Genomic DNA, 15,768 nt, shown 5'->3' with positions numbered 1-15,768 from the left:
GAGAACATGTTTTCGAATATGAAAACATAAGCATATTCAATTGTGTCATACTGGTTTTCCTTAGCCAGAGCCCAATTTTGGGTCATTGAGCACCAGCTGAAAATCACTCCAATATAGCATACAAGATTCAGAAATGTTTTGCATCTATATCAAAGAAAATAAATCATAGTTTAAGTATAGTGATTTTAGAAACCTGCTCAGGTCTTGTGTGAGTTACCATCCAGGAAACCATATGTACAATGACAGCTGCTGTATGTATTTTCTTTTCTTTGATGCATTTCTACATTTAGGATAATTGTAGCTAAATAGATCAATAACTGGAAGCCCATCAAGAAATTCAAAATTTACTTTTGCTTTGAGTCATTTAAACGACAGGCTCAATAAGTATATTAGCTTCTGAGCTCTATTAGTGCAGGTAAACCCTCTTTTCCATGCCAAGAGCGCACTATATTCCTCCATCCCCCTCTAGAGGTGCAGAAGAAAGCAATGAAACATGTGGTGGGCCAAATGAATGTAGCAGCAATGCTTGTGTAACAGCATCTTTGCAGCATTCCAGCAGAATTCCTTTCCCCCACCAGCTGCCAGTGTTAATAGCCACTCCACAGGGAGGAAGTCTTCCTTCCTTCCTCTTTCCTTCCCCCCACAATGGATTTGCAAGGACATCTTTTGAATGAAAGCATTAAAGAGCCCACACTGGTGGTCACGTTAAACATGAATGGCCAAGCATGTCTCATTTATTGATTTTCATATGCATTTTTCCTTCAAATCAAAGTTTGTGATTTTGTGATTCATTTCAGAGCTGGTGGGTTTAGTTCAAGGCTCTTTATTGTGGATTTGGAAAATGAATTGGACAAATACTTCTGGAACGAAGGCTGTTTAAGAGGGGCAGAGAATATTGCCCTCAACAGACATTTTTATATGTCGTGCTAATATTTATTCAACAAAGAGTTTATTAAAAAATGTTCTTGTGCAAGTAATCCTACATGCACTTTGAACACATCTTGAGGAAAATGATTTTATTAAATGAGAAACTTTTGTAAGTAGTGTTGGAAAACTGCCCCTTCAAATAAATATGTCATGATAGAATGCTCAACTGTAAGTGTTCTTATTCTCATTCTTTAGAAGTGCATTTCATATAAATCTTGTAAATTATGTGGACATGTAGCATACAAGAAATTGCATGGGAGTTAAATTAGCAATTATTTCTGAGAGGAGAAAATGGTGTGGTGTTATTAAGGGAATAGTTCAGAAAAAAATGAACATTTGCGGAAAATGTATTCACCCTCGGGCCATCCAAGATGTAGATGAGTTTGTTTCTTCATCAGAACATTTTTGAAGAAATGAAAAACTTCCTCGACAATGGATCCTCTGCAGTGAATGGGTGCCTTCAGATTTCCAAACAGCTAAATACTTGTGGATTATTGTGATGTTTTGTTGTTTTTATCAGGTATTTAAACTCATTGCACCCATTCACTGCAAAAGATCCATTGATGAGCAAGTGATGTAATTCTACATTTCGCCAAATCTGTTTCTCCTGGATGGAATGAGGATACATTTTCAGCAAATTTTGGAGACCCTTTTGATGTGCATTCATTTACGGTTGCTTCAAAAATCTAATTTTGTGTACAAAACTCCACTTTACTGTTCTCAGTGTTAGACAAAATATGGCATTTAACTAACATTTATGGAGGGGAATTATAAGAAAACAGTTAGCATTTGTGACTTGACTGAACATGAGCAAAGGCAGTCAATGAATAAAAGAGTAGAAAAACAACCTCAAGCCTGTAAAGAGGACATTTCAGGAAGCTCTCGCTCGGCCGACCACGTACATGTGCTCTAAATTTGGCAGCTTTAATTTTCTAGGATGTTTCTCTCAGAAGCCCAGGAATAAAAATTTTAAGCTCGGAACATACAAATGCAAATATGATAAACATAAGTACCTAAATAAAGATTGCAGCCTCCAAAGGCACACTACAACTATAAATAAGAGTGAGCGAAAAAGATGAAAGACTAATCCAGTCGAGACCAAAGGCTCGGCATGCAAATGTTCCGTGTCCTTTTCTCGGTTGCTGGGCAATAACGGTTTGCATTCGAATCTTACTTTTTGTTGTTGTTTTTTTTGTATCCATTCCTCAATAAGTGTAGCCACCAGAAGAATGAAGCCCAGGCCTCTGGAGTTAAATTAAGTTGTAAACCCGGCAGGCATTCCTAAGCGTTCCACCATGCCCCTTTTTGCTATCAATCGCTCCTTTATACTAGCTGTCGCCTCCTTCCACACCGGATGTTTGCAGTGGTCTGCAGCTGTTGTTTGAGGCCTAGCGGGACTACAGACCTAAAGCTGGCAGAACGGAGAGAGGGGAACCATGTTAGGGGCCTGGGAAAGGTCCTACCTCAAATCGCCACACATGCTGTTTGGTAATTAGTTTGGCTATGTGCAGAATTAGCCAGCTAGTATCCATTCGGACTGGGGAGCTGGTTTTCCTTTTTTTTTATATAATCTACACATGCGAGCAGAAATATGTTTGCGGGAGGACCTTGGACAGGAGATCATGTTGGTTTAAGTGTTTGAATTGGTTTCTTTCAGCACTTGAATGGGCGAATAAACCAGGTGAAGACGGGCAAGTTACGACATAAAGCCGGGTTACACCACGTTGCATTTAATAGGCAAAATTCTCTGCACAATCACGAGAGCATACTAAATGTCAAAAGTAATAAATGGAAGCAAATCAATTATTTTTATTGCCAAGCAATTCAGGGTGGGATGGTTACACAGCTGTCTATAAATCTATCAGCAGTACGGAAATGTGTGTCAAATGTGTCGCAAAAATAAGAAAAGGAAGTTGCATTAATTTTTCATTACGTATTGGTAATAATCTGGTGGCTTTTTAGAATTTGATTTTCCTATCAATAGAAAATTGATAGAATGTTAGTTTTATTTTATTTGTTGTATTTACTTAATTTTATTAATTGTTCATTTACAAATATTATTTTTAGCTTAATTAATTTTATAATTAATTTTATGTGATTGTCCCACCAAAAAAAATAAAAATACTAATATGCATTTTTAAAGTGCATGATGTTTTAAATTATATAGTAGCAGCTATTAGTAATGTTATAGAAAAGGTATATGTAAATAAAGATATGCAAAATAAAATATTAAATATAACATTTTAATTAAAATATATATATATTTTAAACTGTATAAATATGTCAATTATTATTTATTTGCACTGAGGTGCCTTCTGTTTTTATTGTATATTTTATCTATGCGGTCTTTATTACGCTGCCACACACACACAGCCCCCCCAAAAAAAAGCTCAAGACCACAAGAGAGGCTGCAGGAAAAAATATTCCTAAAACACAAACAAAGCATCCGTGCACTGTTTATAATGCACGAAAAGCTGAATGGAGAAAACACTTTTGTCTTGAATCGTCATTAAAGCAGCTTGGCTGGAACTCGCCTCCCTCCACACAGCAGTCCTCAATGCAGCTGCCAGACGCAAAGAGGAAGTTACCAATCATCTCTGTCTGGATCTGCATTTTTGTCTTGTCTCTCAGCGGCTGCCCATCCCCCCCACCCCCTCCACCCTCTCTTCTCTGTTTTGGCACTTGTGCTGTACTGAGAGAGCAAGAATGCAGACACTCGCTCTTTGTGTACTTGACAGGGGCTTGATACCACAGGATACATGCACTTCTTAACCTTGCCAGGACTGCCATTACTGGGTGTATCATGGGGTGAAATGTGCTTGTATCTCTTTTATGCTGCTGTTCTGATTGACACGAACACTAAAACATGTGAGAGTTTGGCCGGAACTGCAGTTTGGGGATTACTTTCTGCTTTCAAAGAATACTTTAGGTTGGAAGTTAAAACAAAATGGAATCACTGGCAATGGAGCCACTAATTTATTTATTTATTGGCTATTTAACAGAGTGGGGCAAACCCTTGATATGTCCTGACCCAACTTCCTGTGTCAGTAGGAACTACGTCAACACAGGCAAGAAACACTGCACTCATCAAGCCATCTCATTAGGATCTGATAAGAAGTTTGTATTTCTATCTATCTATCTATCTATCTATCTATCTATCTATCTATCTATCTATCTATCTATCTATCTATCTATCTATCTATCTATCTATCTATCCAGATTTCACTGTTGAATAATTTGCCAGGAATTTGGAAATTAAACACAGTAGACTATTTGAAATCAGGCTGACTTGTGGCTTCTAAAATACCCTCATTTAAACACCTTAGAGCTCATGATTGATATTTATGAAAAATTAGTACATTATGAATTCGATTTTTAGGTGTGGAACTCTAATTTTGAAGACTATAAGCTCTTTTTTGTATGATTGTTTCTCCAAACCAAAGTGGAAATGAAGAGGTTAATCTCTCCTTTCCTGAACATATGTGACTGTCATTAGCAGGACCACGGGACAAATCTCTTTTTCCAAATCTCCGAGAGTCCCATGTGTGCCTCTGCCCCAAAGGCAAGGGAAGGGGGACAAATCTCTTTTTCTGAGCTTCCAAAATCCCAATAGTCTTTGCGTGCCTCTGCCCTGAGGGTCCGAAGTACCCACCCAGGACATGAAGTATTGGCTTTGGATTTAGCAGTTTCCTGTGAGCCGTACAGACCGCACCAAACAAGCCATGAATGAGGGAGCGTATGGACAGCTCTTCAAGTCCAGCAGGGACACAAGAAGTACTGGAGGAGAGGAGAGAAGGAGGAGATGCAGAGAGAGAGAGAGGGAGACCTTTGAGAATGTGCTCTCCAGAGCTAGCACAAGTTAATGATGGGGAACCAGGGTGAATTCCCCGAGCGAAGCAGAGCAGCTTTCAAGATGGGCTGCACTGATCCACTGCCAGACACCAGAGAGAGGGGGAAACACGGGGGGAGACAGTAAAATAAAAAGAGAATAAGAATTATAGGGAGACAGTGACAAAAAGATTGGAGGCATGTAGGAGAAAGGATGTAGGTCTTCCTGAATAGAATAAAAAAAGCAGACACATGTACGTGTAGATGCCTATATTTCAAGACATATTTATTTATATAGTGCTTTATATGGTATAGATTGTTTCACAGTCACAAACGGGAACATAAACAGTGTTAATGTTCCATAATTCATCAACTATGAAGCAAATTCAATTTGAGATGTAAAGCAGCTGTACAGAAGGCTGTAGTGTCTTTATTCAACTCAATTTAGATCAATGTTGATTCAGTTCAGTTCAGTGGCAATGCCTAGTTGCAAAAAAAATCATTAATTATGCAACCAATGTAGCTATAAAGCATCTTGGGAATTTGACCAATTCTCACTATTACCTTACACTTTTGCCTTATATATATATATATATATATATATACACATATATATATATATATATATATATATATATATATACATATATATATATATACATATATATATACATATATATATATATACATATATATATACATATATATATATATATACATATATATATATAGAAATTTTGTTTTTAGAAAAGACTTTCCCATTTTTTTTTTTTTTTTTTTTTTTATGTGATGCTCTAGTACAGATTCTCTAACACCTCATAAATGACTGTGATAAACTGAAACTTCAGTGGTCTGTTCCAGTGTGCCAGTCCTACAACTGACAAATGGAAGACAGATATGAAAAATGCATAATTTCTATAGTTGTGTCATGCTTGTTAAAATAGTCAGAATCACCCCTGTCAAGTTTTAGAAAATTTTACTCTTCATCACGTACTGTGATATCGTGCTATAAAATGTGGCTGCAATTATTATTTTGTAAAATAATAATAATAATTATTATTATTATTATTATTATTATTATTATCATTATCAGCACTGTGAACAAGCCACTGATTTTTATTTTATTTATTTTTTTATATTATTATTATTTTGCAAGTCTTGTAGATTGCAAAACTACATGCAGAGCAAGGGTGCCAGGCTTAAGGGAAAACCCACCTAAAAATGTAAATTCTGTCATTTTTTACTTTCTTCTGCTTAACAGAAAAAGAGGATAATTTGAAGAATGTTGGTAACCAAACAGTTAGAAGTAGCCATTGACTTCCATTTTATTTTTTTCAAACTATAGAAGTCAAGAGCTACTATCAAATGTTTGGTTACCAACATTTTTCAAAATTTCTTCTATAACAGAATTTTCATTTTTGGATGAGCAGTCCTTTTATTATTCAATTTGGGGTTGGTATTTAAATGTTTTTGAAGAAAGTCTCTTATGCTCACCGAGGCTGTATTTATTTCATCAAAAGTACAGTAAAAACAGTAATATTGTGAAATATTATTACAGTTTAAAATAACTATTTTCTATTTATGCATAAGTTATGCATAGCAGCCATTATTCCAACAAAGTGACCCTTTTAACAGTAGTGTTTTTTTTTTTCTGCTGTTAGTTCTTGATTCTGGCCTTGATTCTAGTTCTTGATCTGTTACCTTGAAATTTGGAACTGTCTGTTCAAATTTGCTGACATTACTCAAGGAAAGAGATATGTACTGCACAAGTGGCTGATAGTTTGTTAAAATGTATATTTTTTCCCATTCTGAAACTGAAACTTGACATGGATTCTTTGTGTGAAAGAATTTCATTCACTGTGTCACTCGAGTAATGATGCATTGTGACCGATTCCACATCGGACCACTTAGGAAGTAGGAAATAATGATGACTCGATAAAATTCCTCTGAAAAAGACTGGAGATTTGAAGCAAGCATCAGACGCTGAATCCTTACCCTGTTTCCATCCTTCAGGAAGAAAAACAAGGCCTTTTGAAAAGCAGTCTTTAAGAACTGAAAGCCCAAGTATCCTAACCAGCGCACAGGCTGCCAAGAGGCCAGGGAAATCTGATACGTCCTCATTGGGTGCCTTAACAAAGATCTATTGAGGCCTGGAGAGGACTCTGATTGTGAAGGAGAAGGGGGTAAAAAAAAAAAAACCTGGGACCATGACAGGCATCCGGTAAGGGGATCATTCTGTCCTCCCTTAACATTCCCCCGGGTGGCCTGGAAGACGCCCAATAAAACAGGGCTGGCTAAGGCAACGGAGGTGTCTGTGTTTGTGCCTGAGGGGAGAGAGCTATTATCGTGCCAACTACACCGAGTTGAAACCATTTCTACGGTTCAGGTCTTTAACCTCTGCGCTGATTAAGGTTATCCGAGTAATTTAGTGGAAGCGGTATCACATTATGGTAGACTTATGAGGTGGAAATTAAATTTTGCTCCAGGCTTATAAACTCTGGGGAGGAAGAGATGTGGAAGTGGATGCACATGGGTGACTTCCTGTTGATTTTGTTCACCAAGGGCGTTTTTAGGCTTAACGAGATGATGTCTTTTTATCAGGTTATCTGTAAGTGTGCATATAAACACATGGCTACTAAAGGTCGCATGCCATAACTTTTTTGAGCTTCTGAGATTCTGCATAGAACCTGTGGCATTTCTTTAGAATACCACATGTGCGCATTATTCATAATCTAAGATTCTTAAAGGGACAGTTCACCCAAATACTTTATTTTATTTTGGTATATAAGTTGTTGCTTTTTTGTACAAAAACTTAATTTCCAATGGGAAAAAAATGGTAATACTTTAGTATACAGACCAATTCTCACTATTAAGTAGCTGCTTATTAGCATACCTATTGGATGTTTATTAGTACTTATAATGCACATATTCTGCCTTGGTATTTAATCTGTTTAGATTTTATTTTTTACTGTAAAGCACTTTGTGACTCCTGTGAAAGGTGATAAGCAACAAGTTAGGAGTTTATTGAGGCAAAAGTCATAGTTAGTGGTTTGTTAATAGCAAAAATTGGACCTTAAAATAAAGTTTGACCAAAAAATGTATTAGATATAATGGATTAAATTGCCTTGTAATTCACCTAAAAATGCATTTTATGATTGAACTAATAAAATTAAAATATAATGTATAATTTGTATAAATTATGTTTTATAACATATTCCACACCTTGAGTGAGAAAATATAACGTATTAAAATACATGATATACAAACAACTTCAGATGTAAAAGATGAATTTGATATATAATAATATTCCAATATTAACCATTATATATACATTATTTTTCCCATTGCCAATTCATAATAAGAGTAAAATGGCACCTTAAAAGTATATTAAATCAGCATGTCTTTTATGTAAAATGTTATACAAGTAGTATGATTTATCTGGTATATGATTTTGGTTTATGATAGTTTTGTGTAAGAAACAGACTGAAATTGAAGTTATTACAGGTCCTGAAATTTCATATTTAATCACATAAGTAAATACATACATACAAACCTTTAGTTGTCAATTAAATACATGACATGAAGGATCGGTTTTCCTTTAATAATGACCTAAATTTGTTCTGTTCCTGCTGTTATATGAGAGAAAATATGCATTTGTTATTTTTGGCTGAGCTATTCCTTGAAGATAATTTGTTTTAGCCTTTTATGGTTAAAGGCAACAGCACTTGTCGCAGTGACCTGACATATGGGGTTTACAACACTCATCACACATCACTGCAATGAAAACACTGCAGCATTTTAACAATGCATGGCATATTGCAAGTAGCCAACAATTGGCACAGCTGATCTAACAACCGCTTTGTACTCTTCCTGGGGTGTTTCCTTTCCTTTCCCAGCTGAATTACAGTTTATAGGAGCCTTTCACACAACACGCTCCCACTAAATTTAGCACATCATTAGTTTCACAGTTTTCATAACACCAGTGCAGGGCCATTCCTCTGCAGACGGTTGTCATGGCAATGACAGATCTCATCACAGCTCTGAATCAGAATTTGTTTTAAAAGAATGTCTAGCTTATTTCTAGGCAAGACTGGGGAACTAAAATGACCTCATGCAGCAGCACTCTTGGCTTTATAAAGCAATTTGTGCAGGAGATCTAGACGATCAATATTTCACTGTTATTATTTCTTTTCAGCCTTAATGTTAAGTTTTACAATAGAGAAAATTAGCCATAAAATGTGCAAATCATTTCAGGATCAGTTCTAGCCTGGGTTTGAAGAATGAATAAAACAGTTTGAAACACACTGCTACTATGACTGAATCAAACCAACTATGAAAAGTTAAACAAAGGAAAGTAATTCTGTAGGTGAAATCAGGAAATAGAAATAGTAATAGCCCCACCCCCCCCCCCCCCCCCCCCCCAAAAAAAAATATTTGCTTAAATGAACTAGTTAGAAGGTATTTTCTTATGACTTTGACATCTCTGTGATCATTTATTGCTCTAAATGACAAGTTTACTTATGTATATAAAATATTGAATTCTATGTGTCGAAATATTTCTGATTATTTGTTAAAGTTACAACATTTTTGTGTTTTATAACAACGTGTTTGTACAGTGGCGCAATATATCTATTCACACAGTAACACATGAGGTATGTTCTCTTTCTGTGGCTAAATACAAAGGATGTTTGCATTCAAATAAAGACTGTTAAATGACATTAAATAAACATCAGGGCCACTGGAGGCTCTTTAGTCAAGTGCAATGCAGCATAGAGACTTTCTATTTAATAGCACTATATATATTAATGACAAATTTTCATTTTTGGGTGAACTATTGCCTAAATGAATTTAGCATGGATCATGTGCCTTCTGAAGACTGAAAAGCATCTTGGAAAATCTGATTTGAAGATTATATTATTCTCAAATTATATCTGGATGACATGCAGATCTGCAGTCAACATGTAAGTCACAAAAAGTAAATTAGAAGGTGATCAGGAACTACCAACGCTTGTGCAATTTTAAGTAGAAAACCACAGGAGAATGTTGAAGAATGCACTGGCCACTCGTTTTCATATAATTAAAGTAAAACGGAACTTGTAGAGCTCCAAAATGACAATTAAGAACATATAATCCATACGACTCATGATTTGAAGTCATATGATAGCTTTGTGTGAGAAGCAGACTGAAATTCACATTTAAATTGTCTTCAAACCTGACATAAAGACATCTGAATGGATGCAGACAATGAAGGGCAAGATTTTTATAGGGAATAATGGCTTACATCAAGATTTATTCCTCTCACAAAGCTGCCGTATGACTGAAGAAGACAGTACAAATGTCATATAGACTTCTGTTATGGTGCTTTTTGTGACATTTTGAAGCTTAGAAGCTTTAAAAAGGTCCTGTATAAGACCCTAAAGGGCAGATAATGTATTACTGCAAGATCAAGAGCTTATTTTCATTCAGTGATGGTATAATTGTCCACTTATGGACTGGAGTTTACTCTGTTTAATTCAAAGGCTTTAGTACATGTCACTCTTTCTCGAGTTATGATACATTTTCACTGTAAGGTTCGCCTTTGATGGGATTTACAGAATCTATCATGTTCTCTTGTGACGGGTGTTATAGAGGTTCTGACAAGTGGATGGAAGTGAAGAGATATATCACATCCAAAGTTGTGGGATTAGATGTGCGAAAGGAGAAATAAAACTGTCAATGTAGACACACAGACACCCCTGGCTTTTGATTTGAAATCAAAACTTAACATTTAAATCATACTGTAAATTTGTGGTCTAACTTAAGGGGTCATGAACTGCCTGTTGTTGTTGTTGTTTTGTTTTTTGGTATGGACTCATTTTCACTTATAATGTTATCAAGATTTTTGTTTCTTTTATCAAAAAGCATCATCATTTAGAAGTAATAGGCTATTGTGTGTCCTTTTTTTAATTATCTGTAACTGAGAGGGAATGAGCTGCTGTCAAATATGAAAAAAACTCTTTTTTGTTCCCCATTCAGTCTTGGCCAAACACTGCGATTGAATCGTATCTCTTTTTACTACTCATTAATGGAAACCGTCCATGACAATATTGACTTTGAAGAGTGCTGTAGATCAAATGAAGCTCTTTGTTTAACATTGCATGAGTTGTCTCATGCTTTTGGGGAGAACATATCAAGCATGGCTTTTAGCTTTAACTGGCTAAACAGAGCAGAAATTGTAACACCATTTGCACTTGAAAGTCCTTTATCTCTGCTTTGAAGGGTTGGGGATAAAGGAGGTGTGTGGAATCGAGCCCTCTAAATCACTTGTATTTTACTCTTTGCATGAGATGTGTTGAAAGGCCATTTAGACACAAGGATAGACAGAAGGTGAGAGCCTTTTGGGATTGGGGTTATGTGTATCCCACTAAAAGCCTTTCACACCTATCTTTTAGACAGATTTCTCTTTAAAAGCCATCCCTACGGTGAAGGCCACAGCTGACACACACAAAGCGGCCTGTGTTGAGCGGACACAGGATTAGATTTATGTCGGCATTATACTGATAGCACTATTCATGTGGCAAATATCCAAGATGAAATTGCTATTCAGAAAGAGAGCATGAGAGTATGCCTACAGGCCATGTTTTCTCCAAGAATCCAAGGCTTGTTGGGGCTGATCAAGAGGCATTTTCTTTAACAGGTCTACTCTGCCATGCCTGAAATGCCAAACAGATCCTGAAACATAAGTCTTTCTCAGAAACGTAGCGTGCAAATGGCCTCGGGTCTGAGTTGCTCCATAACTACATCATTTCCATCCAGCTACCTTGTTTGTAAATAACATTGTTCACGACTGCCTTGCAGTTATGTATGAGAGCCATCTTGCAGAAGATCAGAAACATAACTCAGAGTGCTTGAGGTGTGAAGTAACACAGTTAATGAAGGTTACAGATGTCAGTCTAACTCGAGTACTGTTGAGTCTTTAGTAGAGCTGTCAGTGGAGTGAAGATACATTTTTCTTAGTAAAAAGTGGTGCACATAAAACAAGTAGTACGTTTAAATATATATACAGTATATATATATATTTATTTTTTTAAATACCAGAACCAAATGACATTTAACATACCCAGCTAACACAAAATATATCCTAAGAATATTTTACTAACATCCCTATTAAGCTTTGAAAACATTATTTCTCTAAACTTTTAAAATGTCCAGTTTTAAAAATGTATGTATTTATTTGTTCTTAATTTTGGGAATGTTCTATTTTGCATTATTTGCATAATTCATTATGGGACATTATTAGAATGTTACGTTTGAATGTTTAGTTTTAGAAATAAATACATATATATTCTGCAAATGTGGGAAATTTGGGATTCTGCTAATGTGCTTCTTTTTTAAATTAGTGACACACATATGCAACATACAACATTCAACATACACATATATGTATATAATGCAACCAGTAGAGTTGAGAGTTAATTTCTTAACAAATGACTCTTTGTGAACTAAAACATACAACACAATCCAGCTCCCAAAGAATCACTCTACACTCTTAAAAATAAAGGTGCTTCACGATGCTTTTGTCTAAATGGTTCCATAAAGAACGAATATGACTCTGAACGAATATGACTCTACTGAGCCGCTTCAGTTAGTGAATCAAAAACACACAGATCAACCTGTGTATTGTGGTTCCCAAACAACTGACTCTTATGATCCGGTTCCTTTTAATGAATGAAATACATACAGCACAACCAGTGTAAACCGACTCCTGAACAAATGACTCTGAGTCAATTGTTTTTAGTGAATCAAACACATGTATACAAATAACTGTGGTACTTAAAGTAGTGTTGTTAATTACTGCCTGTTTATATGACATTGGGTAGCTAATGATACATATTATGTGTCAGTAGTAGTACTATATTAAGATAAATTAATTAAATATTTAGTATTGTTGTGTTGAATAATGCCAGCTATATGACAGCATTTATGCAGCTTCTAAAAATATTGTGAAAGGTCATTAAAAAGTCCTGTGCAAGCATACTTTTAAATCTGATCATTATTGAAATTATCACGTTGCCCCAAATATGTATTCCTTAAAAGTATTAGAAGAATAGTTTATGGAATCATTAAGAAACTGGAGTTGACTTGGAATCATTAAGTTCTATACTATCTCCATTCCGTCTTGAGAAATTGACATATTAATATTTGAATTCATTTTCTGCATAGGTCTACTTTGCCTCAAGTCAAAAATCTGTCTATATGCAAGATTAGGGTTCAGGATATATATTAAAACTGCCATGCACAATGCAGCATATTTTGAACAGATCCACTAGTGTATTATTTTCCAAACTTTTAAAAAACAGATTTTTCCCATTTGGCCCTGTGCATCATGACACTTATAAGAAGTTATCACCACTGTGGGCTCAAGAGTTCAACATGATTTATGACAAATTCAGCCTGAGAGCTCAGAAACCCGAGCAGCTTTATATAGTCGGCTGAGTCACGTTTTCCTCAGTCCTAAGATATTATTTCCATTACCAATTAGTTCACATAAAAGTAGAAAATTCATACTCAATCTATCATTCTTAAGACCTAAACTGGTCTTTTGGGTGCATTTGAGAGCTGCTGCATTATGCAGCCTGCAGTTGTGTGTGTGTGTGTGTGTGTGTGTGTGTGTGTTGGGGGGAGGGGTGGGGGGGTTGTTAGGTAATTAGTGTACAAGATTTCCATGCGATTTTTGAAGACCGTGAAATATTTAAAATGCAAGAGTAGACTTGAGTTACTTTTGCTCTAAGTCTAAGAGATGCAATATCGAAGTAAAACGCAATGTTGAAATAATGGCCTCAAGATCAAACATAAAGAGAGAATTATTTTAGTAATGCATTTGAAATTGTTTGCTTCTGTTTGCTTTTCCCCGACACACAATCTACGTTTGTATTTTTTCATCAGTTCAACTTACAGTAAAACGACAGCATGTCAGCATGTTTTAAAGCTGCAGTTCATTGTTGCAGAAACAAACTGCAGAAACATTGCATGACATAAAGTGGGTCAGGCCAGAATCCAACCCAAAGTGGCCCCCATTTCCTGCTTGTTTACGTGGCCTCAAACCTCCATCCCATTCCAAAGCACCGGTCTGTGTTTTTGACACATCAATTTGTCACATTTACTCCAAAGTCAAAGATCCGGGTCTTGTCACGTACCTCCAAAATACATTTCAGCGTTACTCCACATTGCGACTGAATTAGGAGCCATGTTCCCTCTCCACGACCATCTGTGCAGTTTCCTAATGAGACCAGACCTCACGCTGGACATCAATCTCAATTAAACTCTGATGGCTCCAAATCACCTATGGCCTGGATTGGGATTTGATGGTATGATCCAACTGCCTGCGAGTATGAGAGATTGTTATTAATTTTTTTGCTCAGTTAAAGATACAGGGGCTAGATTAACCACCGCGGCCTGCAGAACAAAGCTTGGCTGTGTCCGCGTGTGGCTGTAAACCAGCGGCCGCGTCAGGAGCCGAACAAGGAGAGTTTATGCGAACGTGTGCGCGATGGCTGAAGTCGAGCTGCAGACACAGTTCTTTCTTTTAATAAACTTTAACGAGAAATTTTGCATTCCAACATAACGTGGCCAAAAAAAAAGTTGAGCAAGAAGGCGGCGGTTCTTCGACCCTGCTATGTTTACACCGTAAAATGAGGCACTTAAATGGAGATTAGGTTTGTTTATTTAATGAGTAAACACTCTTGATTTATTATTTGGTTTGGTGGGGGGTGGCATGGGTGCGCTCTGAAATCATTGTGCTATTAGGAAGCACGGACAATTTAATCAGAACCTATTAACATGATGGATATGATGGCTCTAGCATGGAACACACTGAGTGCAAAAGGAAATGAGTTATTTCTGTCAGTCTTAGGGAATATTAAATGGAATGAATGGACGGTAGTTTGTGAGGGGGGGAGAAAAGTGGTTTTACATGCCTTCGGACAAGAATCCCGAAGCTGAAGGCTACAGTTACAGGATGCTTTTACAGCCAGCTAATTAGACTAATCCAGGTTGGATTTCTTCTCTAGCATCATAATTTATCGAGGACTACAGAGGCTAGTTCACGCAACTAGCCATATTTAATGTAAATTCATTTTAGTTGAACAGTTTAAAGTATAGAATTGTAATGTTACGCAAAATGTTTTATTGGAAATTATATAAATCATTGCCAGGTTTCCAAGCAAATATTTTTATGCATATTGTTGGATATCAGAGAGAAACATTGAGATTGCATTATATATTACATTACATATCCTCTTTTAGCTAAAATGCCGCCTGCAGTTGGAATCAGCTTCCAGAAGAGTTCAGATGTGCTAAAACATTAGCCACATTTAAATCCAGACATTTAAACTCATCTTAGCTGTGCATTTACTGAATGAGCACTGTGCTATGTCTGAACTGGTTGCACTGTATTTTATATATAATTATTTTCTATTCTTAACTGTTTTAATTCATTTTAAAAGTTTTTACATTTCTTGTTTTTATTGTTGTGATTTTATGATTATTCTAATTCCTTTTATGTAAAACAAGACCACGGGAACCAGATGAGTCCTCTGCACAATCTGACTTTGTTGCAACCTAGAATTAAACTGCTGGTCTCTTCTGGCCAGAGGAGAACGGCACACTTTTTCGACACACTATTTCCCATTTTTAATACTGTAAAGCTGCTTTGACACAATCTGCATTGTAAAAAGCGATATATAAATAACGGTCACTAGACTTGACTTAAAGCACTTTGAATTGCCATTGTTTATGAAGCGTGCTATATAAATAAACTTGCCTTGCCTATATATATATATATATCCATGGAAAACTGGTGTTATTAATATAATTTCCCATAAAATATTTATTATTACAATAAAGTGCAAAATAGAAACAATTTAACTAGTAGTTTCAGACTTTTACAGCCCACTATAAAAGCCTCTGTGATTTAAACAAAAATACTCCAGCATCAAAAGCTCCATTCTTCTTTATTTGCAGTGTTTTCTATCA

This window comes from Barbus barbus (assembly GCF_936440315.1).
Source record: "Barbus barbus genome assembly, chromosome: 8".
Lineage (NCBI taxonomy): Eukaryota > Metazoa > Chordata > Actinopteri > Cypriniformes > Cyprinidae > Barbus > Barbus barbus.
Note: the sequence above shows the minus strand (reverse complement) of the source record.